At 33.7% G+C, this 15,693-nt stretch overlaps 1 protein-coding gene and 1 pseudogene across 8 annotated transcripts in view; one reads left to right on the top strand and one right to left on the bottom strand.

The window, feature by feature from the left end:
- TANC2 (tetratricopeptide repeat, ankyrin repeat and coiled-coil containing 2) overlaps positions 1 to 15,693 on the top strand; it is a 352,068-nt gene that overhangs the window by 43,758 nt on the left and 292,617 nt on the right. The window contains exon 1 of one of the 8 annotated variants that reach the window (XM_073883065.1): positions 8,959 to 9,069. The exons of the other annotated variants lie outside the window; for them this stretch is intronic. The gene's annotated coding sequence lies outside the window, so the exon portion shown is untranslated. Of the gene's footprint in view, positions 1 to 8,958; positions 9,070 to 15,693 lie in introns of those variants that run through there. 8 annotated transcript variants of the gene reach the window in all.
- LOC112837697 (U6 snRNA-associated Sm-like protein LSm3 pseudogene) lies at positions 10,470 to 10,901 on the bottom strand (annotated as a pseudogene).

The raw sequence follows: 15,693 nt of genomic DNA, 5'->3' as shown, positions 1-15,693 counted from the left end.
TTGGTTTTGCCTTTCATTTATTGAGCCTCTAGTATATGTTGTCAGTGTGTAAGTACAGGGACAGCAGTGAACATGACAAACATGGTCTTATTGCCTCATGGGACATACATATGTTTAGTGTGAAAGTCAAACACTGTAGGTTATTAGTGTTAAAAGATCAAGAAGAAGTTGTTTAAGTATTGGGAGTTATAATTGCTGGAGGTAATCTATTCTGGGACATGAGTGAAGGTATATGCTGACTGGTTAGAAAAGTTAGGTGGGTGAGAAAGAATAAAGGATGATTGAACAAATTAGTGATGATGCTAATTTACTGGGCTAGAAAGTAGTAACTAAAACTAGAGGAGAGTGAGATTTGGTTATCCAGATAATAGGTGGCAGAATAATGGCAATGGATGAACTAGAGAGGGAGGGCATTGAGAAAGGATTTTTATTTTTTTAAGATGGGAGGATCTTGAGCATATGGAAATGCTGATGGAAGGAGCCATTAAAGGAAGAAATTCAAAATCTAGAAGTCAAAATATGAAAGGTCCCAGGAAGAATGGAAGAGAGTGGGATACAGAGCAAAGGTAGAGAATATGACAGTAATACACTTATCTTTCTGTTTTTAGTGTTAGCAACAGAGATACATTTATTTTTATCCTATTTAGATTGATAACACACTTCCTTCCAGAATGTATTTATATGATTTTCTTTTTTTTTAATTTTAATTATAGTTAACATACAGTGTTATTAGTTTCAGGTGTACAATATAGTGAGTCAGTAATTCTATACATTATTCAGTGCTCATCAAGATAAGTGTACTTTTAATCCCCTTCACGTAAGTAATAATACATTTATTTTAATAGAAGGACAAGGTGTGTGTTGATGGGCTCAAATCTGTATGTTTGTTGGTAGGTAGTTAAAAGAGTTCTTTCTGATAAATTTGAAGATACGTATTTTTCTTTGTGTAATAGGAGCCAAAACCATTGTCCTGAGAGTGATGGGGAGAAATGGAGAGTCAAACAATGTTCAGAAGGAATTGACTAGAGAAAAACAGTAGATTGCTGAACAGTGAAAGGGGTCAGTTGAAATTTGCAACTATGGATTTCTAGTGTTATCAGTCTAGTCTGGCTAGTAATGTGACTCTGTGCAGTAGTGCTTAGTGGCCTTGATAGAGTAGAATCAGCCTGAATTTTGATTTTTGTTTGGTGTGTGGAACCAGAGAACAAAGGGGCTAGGGAGTTTGGGATTTTGGTGGAAGAGTGATTGAAATGATAGATCCAGTATTCTCATTTGGTGATAAAGAATTAAAGACCAGAGGAGAAAAGCCTTCATTTATATCACCATATTTGTTGAAACCACTTCCTAAAACCGGGGGGGGGGAATGTTCTATGCATATTTTCTTGTGCTGTTGCATGCCATATTTTCCTTTATGTGACCATCTTTTTCTTTGGTGATCTAACTAGAAAACTTTAATATTGTATAGGTTGATGGCAAGATTTGAGGCTAAGGTTAGGTTTCTATATACCTTATACATCCATGGCTCACCCCAATGCTATTGTTCTTTTGTGGTATGTTATGAGAACTCTTTAGATATGGTGTAAATTTTTTTTTTCGGATTTTATTTATTTATTTGAGAGAGAGAGGGAAAGCATGAGCTGGGGGGAGGGGCAGAGGGACAAGCAGACTCCCCGCTGAGCATGGAGCTCATTGTGGGGCTCGATCCCAGGACCCTGAGATCATGACCTGAGCTGAAGTCAGATGTTTAACCGACTGAGCCACCCAGGTGCCCCAGATATAATGTAAATTTTTAATCAGTGTGTGTAGTGTAAATTTTTAATCAGTGTGTGAGGTTTATTTTTGTCATAACTGTGTATTATTCAGTGTCTTTCAGTTTGACTGTTGAGCTGAGTAATAAATGATGTGGAATAACTTGTTGTAAGAAGATAGAACCAGGGTGCCTGGGTGGCTCAGTTGGTTAAGTGGCTTCCTTTGGCTCAGGTCATGATCTAGGGGTCCTGGGATTGAGCCCTGCATTGGGCTCCCTGCTTGGTGGGGAGTCTGCTTCTCCTTCTCCCTCTGCCCCTTCCCACAACTTGTTCTCTCTCTCTCAAATAAATAAATAAATAAAATTTTTTAAAAAGATTTTATTTATTTATTTTACAGAGAGTGAGAGAGAGAACACAAGCAGGGGGAGTGGGAGAGGGAGAAGCAGGCTTCCCGCTGAGCAGGGAGCCCAATGCAAGGCTGGATCCCAGAACGCCAGGACCACCACCTGAGCTGAAGGCAGACGCTTAATGACTGAGCCACCCAGGCGCCCTTAAATAAATAAAATCTTTAAAAAAAAGTATAAAATCACTTTTAAACTGGTGACACTCCCCTCCCCCCCAAAATCAAGTGTTTTCACTGAGAGTTGAAAACTTTACTCTTACATATAAAAAAATAGAGCTGTAGAGTAGTACAGTAAGCAGTTTTTAAATAACAGCATTTGGACAGCCCCATTAATAGTGTGGCAACTCTGCATGCTTTCATAGGTGTTTGAGACATTGTTATATGGTAATAATAACTATATTATACATGTTGGTTGCTATTCTGATTGAGTTCATTTCCTATTGTTCTTGTAACAAGTTACCATAAATTTAGTGGTTTAAAACAACACAGAAATACTATATTTCTTACAGTTCAGGAGATTAGAAGGTTGAAATGGATCAGATATGGGGTAAAACCAAGGTTTTAGCGCAATTGTGCTCTTTCTGGAGGCACTACCAGAGAATCTCTTCCTTGTCTTTTCCAGTGTCTGGTAGCTACCTAAATTTTTTGGCTTATGGCCACACCACTTTGACCTCTCTTCTGTCATTACATCTTCTGAGATTCTTCTGCAGTCTTTTCCTGTTTTAAGGACTCTTGTGATTACATTGGGCTCATCTAGATAAAATCTAGGATAATCTCCCTTTATTAAATTCTTTAACTTAATCACATATACAGAGTCCCTTTTGCCATGTAAGGTAGTAAGTCCTGGAGATTAGAATTTGGATACCTTGAAGGGGGTCCTTTATTGACTTTGTTTTTTTTTGAGAGTGTTTTGGCTCTTCTGGCTCCCTTGAGTTTCCATGTGAATTCTAAGATTGACTTCTCAATTTCTGCAAAAAGTTACCTGGGATTTTGGTAGGTTATTGCATTGAATCTATAGATCAATTTGAGAAGTGTTGCCGTTTTAACAATATTACACTTTCTAATCCATGAACAGGGGTGTCTTTCCATTTATATAATTAGGTCTTTTTTAAAGTTTTTTTCAGTGATGCTTTGTAGTTTTCAGTGTACAAGTCTTGTGCTTTTTTTGCTCAGTTTATTCCTAAATTTTTAAATATTCTACTTGATGCTATCACAAATGGAATTGTTTTCTTGATTTCATCTTTGGATTGTTCAGTACTATAGTATAGAGATACAACTGATTTTTGTGTCCTGCAACTTTGTTGAATTCTTTTATTAGCTCTACTAGTTTTGTTGTTGGATTCTTTAGACATATATAAAGTCAAGTTATCTGTGAATATAGACAAATTTACTTCTTCCTTTCCTGTTTAGATATTTTTCTTTCTTTTTCTTGCCTAATTGCCTTGGCTAGAACTTTTTTAACAATGTTGAATGGAAGTGATAAGAGCAGACACTCTTGTCTTAATCTTGGGGGGAAAATAGTGTCTTTCAGCATTAAGGATGATGTTAGCTATAGGTTTTCATAGATGCCCTTTATCAATTTGAGGAAGTTTCCTTCTGTTCCAAGTGTGTTGAGTGGTATTGTCATGGAAGGGCATAGTCTTCTGTCAAATGCTTTTTCTTTTTCTCTTGAGGTGTTTATTAGGGTTTTGTCCTTTATTAGTATGGTGAATTACATTGATTTTTCAGTATATTGATGGTTCAATTCTGTGAATGACCTTACATTTCTACAATTTACTCATTGATTATTGAACATGAGAAAATTCATCTGTGAATTGGTGATTTGAAGACTCATAGTCTTGAGATTTACATTACATGATCAATTTCACCTTCATCAGAGTTTAGAGTGCTGTCATCTGTCTTTTTTGCATTCATCTTCTCATCTAATAATTGTAAAATATTTTCCTTTAACAGTATTCTTCTCTTTGACAATTTTGGCAGAAAATGAAAATTCGTGTATTCTCAAATATGTTCTGTGAGAGCTTAAAAAAAATGTCTACAAAGCTGGCATCTACAAACTTCTATATCTTGTTGAAAGTTGATGCCATACTTTTTAGCAAAGTGATAAGAAAAACCAAAGGAGGATGTAATGGTGATAATTTATTTCATTGTTGAATCATTCTTTGAGAAAATTCCAGCATGGGGATGCCTGGGTGGCTCAGTAGGTTAAGCATCTGCCTTTGGCTCGGGTCATGATCCCAGGGTCCTGGGATTGAACCCCACATCGGGCTCCCTGCTCAGCGGGAAGCCTGCTTCTCCCTCTCCCACTCCCCCTGCTTGTGTTCCCTCTCTCTCTCTGACAAAAAACAAACAAAAAACTAAGAAAATTCCAGCATGTTTCTTTTTCTTTTTTTTTAAAAGAAGTTTTATGATTTTTTAAAAAAGATTTTATTTATTTAAGAGAGAGAGAGAGCAAGGGAGGAGCAGAGGGCAAGGAACAAGCAGACTCCCTGCTGAGCTTGGAGCCTGACATGGGCTTCAATTTCATGACCCTGAGAGACCTGAGCTGAAATCAGGAGTTGGATACTTAACCGAGCCACCCAAGCACTCCCATTTTTTTCCTATCTTTTACAGTGAACATACATTGTATAATAATAAAGCGATTTTTTTCCCTCAGCACCGTTCTAAATCCTGTTATCTAGCTATTTCACATTTTTTTTTAGGCAGTGCAGCCTGCAGGGGCTCAGATGATGCTAGTAGCTGTGTTTGGGTAGGAGTGGCAAACTGGGGACATACTGATCCTTGGCCTAAGATATAAAGATCCAGAATCTGGGATGAATTGAGAACTCACTCAATTGTAAATCTATCTGGACAGACTATGTGGGATAAAATGTTTGGTTGAGTTGCAATTTAGAAGTTAGGACACTTAGCCTAATGGGGAGGAGGGTTGGGGGGGGTGTTGATATATATACATATAAGGAATTATGCTATCTTGTAGATATTTTTAAAATATGTATTTTTAAATTATTTAAGGGTGTGTATTTAATTGCTTAGTATCTCTTTCATTAAAACCATGTATTATAAAATGTTACCACTTTTTTCCAACATTTTCATCACGTCTGCATCATTAACCACTGCATCCTTTCATATAATGTTTAAACATTTCTTTGAATTTTTGTAAATGTGTGTATGTGTGTTTTGTTGCCTTACAAAATTTTTCTGAAGGGAAGCTCTAGGTTGATAAATGCTGGAGAATGGGTAGCATTTACCTTAAAGATACATAGTTTATTTCTGGTAGTTATACCAACAGGTTGTTTTCAAGGGGACTCTGAAGGCAATATCCAGATTAATATTGTAGAGAAAATCATAAAAGGAGATTTTGTTGGTTATCTGGGTAAGGAAAGATAATTCTTAATCCATCATTTGGGTTAGTACGCATTCTCATTTTTGTAATTAGAGTTCTACAGACATTATCTTACTTTTACTTTTCCTTATTTTTTTATTTTCTTACTATTTGAAACATTCTCTTCTGATCCTATAGAACTTTAAAAGCACTTCAGTGGTATAGTTTATCCATTAGGCATAGTTCTAATGTCAAGAAACTCGTTTCTAGAATTAGAAAACAAAAAAATAAGAATAAGCCAGTCCATCACAAAACCAAAAATGAGAATAAAAATATCAACCGCTCAAAATGGAAAAGGATATAGAAAAAAACTATATATTTTTTTAAAAAGCCAGCTTATAGAATAAAAAAGGTCCTGTGTGGAAAAGTTAAGGGGAATACCGTGATTATTTAGCCTGAATAGTGCAGAAGTGCTTAATAGTTAATTCGATTTCATCATTATTACATAAACATTTTTATAAAGGGGGTATTGTGCTCCTTTTTTGAATAAAAGAGTAAGTAAAAGTCTTTATGCAGGAGGGATGAACACTGAAAATGAAAATCGATTGTCCACTAAAAAAAATAGTGTAAGAATATATTGAATAATATATTGAGTGTCCAGCCTTGGTGGACCATTAAGAGGAGAATAGTCAATACTTTCAATGGTTTAGACCAGGTGTCACAAACCTGAAAGCTTAGGGGCCATGTGGATAACAAAATGTTTGAATCAGTTAAGTATAAGACAATTAGAAATGATTGGGGGACTGTGAATTGCTTGTTTGTTATCCCTCTTCCAGAGATTTTTTCACTTGCCAGGAATTTGATGATTTCTCCTGAGAGAGTTACCATTTTTAAATTTGGATATATAATTTGGAAAAGTAGGATGAAATTTAGTCATATATTACTATCATAAATCCAGTTAGATGGAACTGCCATTTCCCACTTAGCTTCAGTTTTATGGAGTTTCTGTATTAATATTTTATTACAATAAATTTTTGGATGATGTGTTAACTTGAATAAGAAAGTCATTTTATCAAAATGTAACTATGAGATGGATAATTAGTTTTAAATAAGTATTTTATGTTTCATTTCATTATGCACTTCAGTTTTTATAAAATATTTTAGGACTAGCAAGAAAAAAACCTCTATACTTCAAAAAGTGATCATTGTAATTATTTTATTGCACTCATCATCATTTTTTGCTTGAGTTAACTTTATTATCTTGGTTTATTTTTAGATGTGAGGTTTTTATTTATTTTTGGATCCTAGTCTTAGTTTTTGTTCTAACATTAATCTGTGCTGTTACTTTTTTCCTTTTGCAACTTTGAAGAACTGTACATATATATTGGTAAGGTCTGATTTAGGTAGAAGTTTGAAGTATGACTAGAATTTTCTTGTGTTTTTTTCTCATGCAAAAATTTAAACTTGCCTAGGATTTCTGTGTTTCCGTGATATTCTCTGGTGTAATATCACTCAAGGTAGTGCCCATTGTTACAGTTATTTCATAATCTCTTGTTTATTGAAACTTACTTACATTGTCCCCTCTTACCTCCTTAACAGGTTCGCTAGTCTGATGAATGAAGTCTTTGCTCAATTTTTCATTCATTTATTCATTCAAGAAGTGTTGAGAGTCTCCCATGAGCTAGGCATTGAGGATAAAAAGAGTAAGACCAAGTTTCCCCCCAAGGAATTTGATTTAGACAGCGAATGCAAACTGAAGAAATATAATTAATTCAGTCAATATTTATTTGGCACCCACTGTTTACCGGGCATTATTCTCCAGTTATAGGTTTGCACCAATGAATTAAACAAGCAATTTCCATGTCTTCATGGCAATGAACAAACAGGTATATATCATTTTCAGATAAGAATTTGAAGAAAAATACAGCATAGGAAGAGATGGGTGAGGGCTTTGGAGCATAATTCATGCCACAGAGTTGTTCCCCCTTGAATTAAAGGAGCTGGTCTTTTATATCCCTGTATTAATATCATTGGTGGCTTTGCTTAGCTTAGTCAGTTCTCTGAAGGTGGGAGCACCTCTGAGCCATTCACACCGGAGGAATGGGAGCTCTGATCCTGTAATGGGGATCTGCATAGGATATCACAGAGTCCATTAAAGCAGGATATCTTTTCTTTTCCTCCTCAGTGTGTTTTGTCATAATTTTTCTTGGTGCATTTGTGAAGATTCATCCCAACCTATTACACTATCATACTTTTTTTTTTTAACTCATTAGATTAAGGTAAAAGACGTTAAAGTATGTGCAAGTGTCACACAAAATAAAAAGCATTATTTCAAAAACCAGAGTCAAATGGAATAATACTTGTGAAACTTTTAATTTGAATCACTAGACTTAGAAATTCTGTAGTTTCGGTTAATGTTTTAAATAGATTTATTGTATCCCTTGTGTAAGCATAGGCACCGAGGAGGGGGACAAAATGCTTGGGTTCAAATATGGTCTTAAGCATTTATTAGCTGTATAATATTAGCATGCTATTTCACTTTTCTTTACCTCAAATTTTTCTTCAAAATGAAGCAAATACCACCCATCTTAAGGGGGTTTTGATGAGGACTAAATGAGATTCTATATGTAGAATATTTTACATATTTTGTTTACATTTGTATGCACAGAAAATCTTATACATAAGAAAATAGTTATTCTCTTTTAGGAAAATAAAAATTGAGGAGTTATAAGTTATAAGATTTACTGTTTAAATGTTATGGCATATTTTAAAACGAAGTATATTTCATATATATCATTGCATATAACACAATTTTTTCAAGTCTTTGAAATATTAGTGAAGTAAATCAGACAGAATTTCTACTTCTCAGATAGTCTCTTAAATAAGGGGCAAAAGAAGCTAAGAATAACTCTCAAGATGAATATATTTCTTTTTTTAAATTTTTTATTGTTATGTTAATCACCATATATTACATCATTTGTTTTGGATGTAGTGTTCCATGATTCATTGTTTGTGCATAACACCCAGTGCTCCATGCAGAACGTGCCCTCTTTAATACCCATCACCAGGCTAACCCATCCCCCCTCCTCCCCTCTAGAACCCTCAGTTTTTTTTTCAGAGTCCATCATCTCTCATGGTTCGTCTCCCCCTCTGACTTACTCCCCTTCATTCTTCCTCTCCTGCTATCTTCTTCTTTTTCTTTTTTCTTAAAATATGTTGCGTTATTTGTTTCAGAAGTACAGATCTGTGATTCAACAGTCTTGCACAATTCACAGCGCTCACCGTAGCACATACCCTCCCCAATGTCTATCACCCAGCCACCCCATCCCTCCCACCCCCAACCACTCCAGTAACACTCAGTTTGTTCCTGAGATTAAGAATTCCTCATATCAGTGAGGTAATATGATACATGTCTTTCTCTGATTTCACTCAGCATAACACCCACCAGTTCCATCCACGTCGTTGCAAATGGCAAGATCTCATTCCTTTTGATGGCTGCATAATATTCCATTGTGTATAAGATGAATATATTTCTTAAATGCTTGAAATATTCTTTTTAGGATTCATCACCTTATTTATCTTCACTGATTAAAAGGGTAAGTTATTTGTTGGTGTTCACCTATTTTTTTATGTTTTACATTGTATTAGTGACCTTACTAAGCTCATTTACTCTAATAGTTTATAAATTCTTTTAGGTTTTCTAAGTATATAATCATATTGTCTATGAAAGTAGCATTTTTATTTCTTCTTTTCCATTCTTTATATTTCATCTTCTTACCATTTTGTAAAGGCTTAGACTTCCAGGATTATATATATTTTTTTAAGATTTTATTTATTTGACAGAGAGAGATAGACAGTGAGAGAGGGAACACAAGCAGGGGGAGTGGGAGAGGGGGAAGCAGGCTTCCCATAGAGCGGGGAGCCCCATGTGGGACTCGATCCCAACCTGAGCCAAAGGCAGACTCTTAATGATTGAGCCACCCAGGCGCCCCTCCAGGATCATATTGAGTGCAAGTGGTGCTAAGAAGTGGTCACATCATTCATCTCAGGTGGAATATTTTTATTTATTCACCATTAAGTATGATGTTTACTATAGGTTTTAAAAAAGATACGCTTTTATAATATTAAGGAACTTCTAGTTTTGTGCAAGTTTTCTTAGATCATGAATGAGTATTGAATTTCATCAATTACTTTTGCTTCATCTATTGATAATATGATTTATTTCTCTTGTTAATGTGGTAAGTTATATTGATTTTCATATGTTCAGTCATTTTTGTATTTCTGGATTAAGCCCACACTTGGTCCTGATCAGTGAATTGGTAGATTTGATTTTGCCAATATTTTGTTTAGGGTTTTTCCTTCTATGCCAAAAGAGAGGTCTGTGATTTCTTTCTTGTAACTTATTTCTTATAAAAACCATACTGACTTTTGTTATCAAGCTTATGCTGTCTTGGGAAAACAAGTTTGGAAGTGTTCCCTATTTTTAGTGTCTGGAACAATTTGTGTAAGATTGGTATTATTTCTTCTTAAATGCTGGTAGAATGCATTGTTGAAATGATCTGAACCTTGAGTTTCCTTTGTGGGAGTGTGTTTTTAGCGTACATAAAAAATTTCAAATATATAGAAAATTTAACATAATTTTACAGTTAACACATGTATACCCACTACTTAGAATCTACTGTTAACATTTTGCTGTATTTGCTTTATTACTATCTGCCTTACTATCACCCCTCTATGCATCCATCATTTTATCTTATTTTTTGATGCATTCCAAAGAAATTGGAGACATCATAGGCTTTCTTCTAAATATTTAAGCATGAATGTAATTAAGTAGAGTTCAATGTTTTTTTTTTTCTTTGTGATCACATTTATTGAAAGGGTTGGAAAAAAATTAAAATGCCCTTTAGCTTAAGAATTTTTTAGTTATCTGCAAATCAACTCGTTTCAGGAGTGGAAGAATCCTTGGTCATTTCTTAATATCAAAATTTATGCAGGTTTCTCTTTTGAATGTCTTCTACATTTAAAGAGGCAATCATACAAAAGCTCCTATATTCCATACATGATAAATTCTTTGTTTCAGCCAACTCTTAAAGGAGGGGCAACTAGTACAACACCATCTCCCCAGACAAAAAGCATTGGAATATTCCGTTTTGTTGATTTATATATCTTTTGATTTATATATCTATATATATTTTGTTGATTTACATATATATAGTATGTTTCCTCATCAGTTTCTGTAGTAGTCGCAGTTTCTTCCACATCTCCCAATATCATATTTAAATGCTGATCATAAGCATGTAATCTGCCTCGAAGCTCTCTGTCATTTCTCATTTTTACATAAATTCGCTCATCCAGGCTGAGCCTGATGAGATCCAGGGGCTCTTCTACAGTGTTGGTAGTTTGTTGCTGGTCCACGTCGTCCACCATGTTTCAAACCCTGGTCCTCAAGTAGAGCTCAATGTTTATTCTTTTCTTTTGAGGTAAAATATATATGGAGTATGAGTCATAAATCTGATGTGAACATTTGCTGAATTTTGACAAATGCATACATCTGTGTATTCCAAACTTCTTCAAGATACAGAATTTACCATCATCTTGGAAAGTTTCGTTGTGCCTTTTCTCACATTTACCCCCAAGAGACAGCCATTATTCTGATTTTTTTTCTACCATAGATTACTGCATACACTTTTATGTAAGGTTCTTTTATTCAGCATATTATATTTTGAGATTTATCTGTTGTTGAATATACGAATAGTTCATACCTTTTTATTGCTGAGTAGTATCTAACTGAAAATCCCACAGTTTATCCATTTTCCTATTGATGGACACATGGGCTACTTTTGGGCTGTTATAAATAAAGCTGCTGTGAAAATTGTTACATTAATCTTTTTATGCACATATGTTTTAATTCCTCCTGGGTAAATATGTAATGTGTGGAGTCCTATGTTAGGAATATGCTTAGCGTTATAATAAACCGCTAGACTTCTGCCTAAAGCAATTGTACTGTTATACCCTTGAAAACAGTATATTAAGAGTTTCAGTTGCTCTTCATCCTCGTCAATACTTGATATTATCAGTCTTTCAAAAGTTTGCTTTTCTGGTGGAGTATAGTGGTAGCTCATTGTAATTTGTATTTTCCCAGTGACAAATTGGGAAAGTTAATCTTTTTCAATATGTGTGTTGGCCATTCATAAACTTTTTATAAGTGTCCAAATTTTTCATCCATTAAAAAATGTGATTTTCTCTTTGTTGGGTTGTAGGTGTTCTTAATATATCTTGGATATCAGTTTTATGTTAGATACATGTTTTGTGAATAATTTCTCCCAGTTTGTGACTTGCCTATTCATTTTGGTTATGTTATTTTTTATGAGTAGATGTTTTTAAAAATTTTAATAAAGCCCAAATATATCCATTTTTTCTTTTATGGTTATTGCTTTCTGTGTTCTAAGAATCCTTTGCCTATCTCTAAATAATAAGGATATTCTCTTGTGTTTTCTTCTAAAAGCTTTATGATTTTAGCGTTCATGTGTTGTTTGACTCTTGATTTATTTTGAATTAATTTTCATATGTAGTGTGAAGCACAGATTAGGGATAATTTTTTAAAAAATGAATATCTATTCCACCACCACTTGTTGAAAAGACTTCTCTTTACTCATTAATGACTTGGTCCAAAAAAATGACCATGTAAGTGTAGATCTTTTTCTGGACTACCTATTCAGTGTCACTGATCTGTCTGATGATACTTATGAGAGAACCATACTGTCATGATTTCTGGAGATATAGAGTAAGTCTTGAGTTCAGGTCATATAAATGCTCCAGCTTTTTTGTTAGTTTCCAAGATGGCTTTGGATGTTCTAAGCTCTTTGTATTACCATATGCATTTTAGAATGAGCTGCTCAATTTCTACAAAAAAAATGCCTGCTGGAATTTGAGGTTTTGTTTTCTCTTTAGGACATTATAGAGAGAATCAACATTTTGACAATATTGAACTTTCCACTCTATGAACATGGTATATCTCTACTTGTTTAAGTTTTCTTTAATTTTTTAAAGTAACTTTTGTAGTTTTCAGTGTCTTTTATTAAGGGTTTTTGAGTCTGTGTTCATGAGGTATGTGGTCTATAATTTTCTTTTCTTGTAATTTCTGTTAGGTTTTGGAATTAAGATCATACTGCCTTCATATAAAATGTTTGGAAGTATTCCTTCTATTAAGGAAACTGTATAAAATTGGTATTGTTTGTACCTTTAAACAGTAGACTTCACCAGTGAAATAATCTGGGCCTGTAGTTTTCTTTCTGGGAGGAGTTTTGATAAGTTCAATTTCTTTAATAGAGATAGGCCTGCTTCAGATTTTCTGCTCAATTTTTCGTCAGTTTTGATAAGTTGTATTTTTCAAAGAATTTGTTTTATGTAAAACATTAAATTTGGTGTAAAGTTGTCATAGTATCTACTTACTTAAAACAGCCTTTAGTTCTGAAATGGTGTCCCCTGTTCCTTTTTTTTTTTTAATTTTTTATTGTTATGCCCTATTCCTTTTTAATGTTGGCAGTTTCTCTCTGTCTCTGTCTCTGTCTCTCTCTTTTCTTTTTTTGATTAGCTTTGCTAGGGATTTATTAATTTTACTACTTTTCAGAAATCAAATGTTTTGCTTCATTGATTTTATCTGTTTGGGATTTGTTTTCTATTTCATTCATTTCTACTCTTTTTCTTTCCTTTTGCTTTCTTTGATTTGCTGTTTGTTTTGAACTTTTTGAAATAGAAGCTTAGATACTGATTTCATCCTTCTCTTCTAATACATGCATTCTTTACATTTGTTTACAAGCATTGTTTTAGTTTCATTCTCAGTGTTTCCATAGTTTATATTTTCATTATAATTTATTGCATATATTTTAAAATTTTCATTGTGATTTATATACTTTTATTTTTTGACTCATAGGTTATTTAGAAGTATGTCACTTAATTTTCAAGCAGTAGGGGAGTTTCTCAATTTTTAAAAATTATTCACTTCTAGCTTAATTGCCTCGTAGTTAGAGAATATATTCTCAAAGACTTAAGTCCTTTGAAATGTATTGAGACTTGCTTTATGACTCAGCCTGTGGTTCATTTTGGTATGTATTTTGTGTATAATTTGTATATTCTGTTTTTATTTGAAAGAATACACTATATTAAGTCTAGTTGGTCAATTATGTAGTTCAAATTTGTATCTCATAAAAACTTTTTTTCATCTGCTTGATCTTGTAGCTATTGACAAAGGTGTGTTAGTCTTCCATGTGATTATGGATTTGTCCATATCCTCTATTAGTTTTGTATATTTTTGCTTTATATATTTTTAAGCTTTTAATTGGGTCCATTCATACTTAGAAGTATGATATTTTTTGTTGGTTTGACTTTTTAATTATTAAGAAATGTCTCTCTTTCAATGGACTCTGAAAAACAAACTGAGGGTTCTAGAGGGGAGGGAGGTGGGGGATGGGTTAGCCTGGTGATGGGTATTAAAGAGGGCACGTTCTGCATGGAGTACTGGGTGTTATGCACAAACAATGAATCATGGAACACTACATCCAAAACTAATGATGTAATGTATGGTGATTAACATAATAAAAAAATTTAAAAAAAAGAAATGTCTCTCTTTATCTTTTGTTGTGTTTATTGCCTTAAGTTGACTTTGTCTGATATTGGTATAGGTATGACAGCTTCCTTTTAATTGTTTTTTGGATGATGTGCTTTTTCTCATCATCTTATATTTAATCTTTCTATGACCGTAAGTAGTCTTATAGTAGAGTGAATATTTAACACGATAACTATAATTTGAGTTTAAAGCTACCATCTTACTATTTGTTTTTATTTTATTGATGTGCACTATGCTTTTTCTCTCACTTTTTACCTTCTTTGGTTCAATGAAATATTTTAATTATTCTTTTTCTCACTTCAATTAACCTTTAATGGCTATCCTAGAAATCACTACATTGATTTTGAGTTATTGCAGTCTGATGTAGATTATTACTTCTGCCACTTCCTGCATAATGCAGATATCTTAAAAACTTTAACTCCATTTATCCCAGTTCTGAATCTTTTTGTTCTTGTTTTCACACATTTTAAATCTACATATATTTTAAACTTAACAAGCTAGTAATTATTTTTATGGTCACTGTTCATCCATGTTTGCCAACATTTAGCTTTTTTATGGCTTTTCCTTTTCGCATTTCCATGCTTTTTTTCTAGTATCATTTTCCTTCTGTTGGAAGAATTCCCTTTTAGTATTTCTTTTACTGATAAATTCTTGTTTGTTTTTCTGAAATCACCTTTATTTCATTTTCATTTCAAACATTTTAAAATTATGAATAGATTTCTTGATTGGTGCCTGTTTTCTTTCAGAATTTTTAGGAAGTCCATTGTCTTCTGCCATTCTTAATTTCTATTGAAAGTTATTTCTGTCTGTTGATTGTTGCTTATTTAAATTTTTTATTTTTTTCCTCTAGCTCTTTAAAGATGTGATTTATGTTAGGAAATTCTTTGTTGTTATTATTTCAAATATTGGTTCTTTCTTATTTTCTCCTTTCTTCTGGGATTTCAGTGATATGTATGGTAGAACCTTTCAGTGGATTCCATATTCTCTCACATTTTTTTCAACCTTTATTTCTCAGTGCTTTGGTTTGGATATTTTTTGTTAGCCTCCATTTTAGTTCATGTTTATTCTGTTCAGTCTGCTGGAGGCACCAAGTACTGACAACACTTTTCAGAAATTTTGCTATGAAGAGTTAGGATATAGGAGCAGTAATTGGACCATGTGGGAATAAAGAGAGGGACTTGCTTATTTGTTTTTGGTTAGGACATACTACCATGTTTCTGTTATGATTGGAATGATTCAATAGGGAGAAAAAAATTAAAGCTGTGTGAGAAAGAAAAGGAAGATGGTCTTTGGCTAAAAGTCCCTGAGGAGGTGAGAGAGAACATAATCCAAAGCACAACTGGAAGAATTTTCCTTTTGATAGAAGTGGGACATAAAAAGGATAGGCACTCATTCATGTATATTAGTGGTCTTTGAGGTGAATTCTGGCTTGGTCAATGGAAAATGTGCACCTTCTGGAAGTTTCTAGACTCTTAAACTTTGGGGATGTGTGTGTTGGGCCTATGGGAAAGTTGTCCACGAATAGGAGAGTCAGGGAAAGGGTAGGCTGTATTTATAGCTACCCAGTTCTTTATCTATGGTTACTTTATTCTAT

This window comes from Callorhinus ursinus, unplaced genomic scaffold (genome assembly GCF_003265705.2).
Source record: "Callorhinus ursinus isolate GAN/ISIS: 27379988/994484 unplaced genomic scaffold, GSC_fseal_2.0 scaffold50, whole genome shotgun sequence".
Lineage (NCBI taxonomy): Eukaryota > Metazoa > Chordata > Mammalia > Carnivora > Otariidae > Callorhinus > Callorhinus ursinus.
Note: the sequence above shows the minus strand (reverse complement) of the source record. Positions and strands in the feature narration are given on the sequence as shown.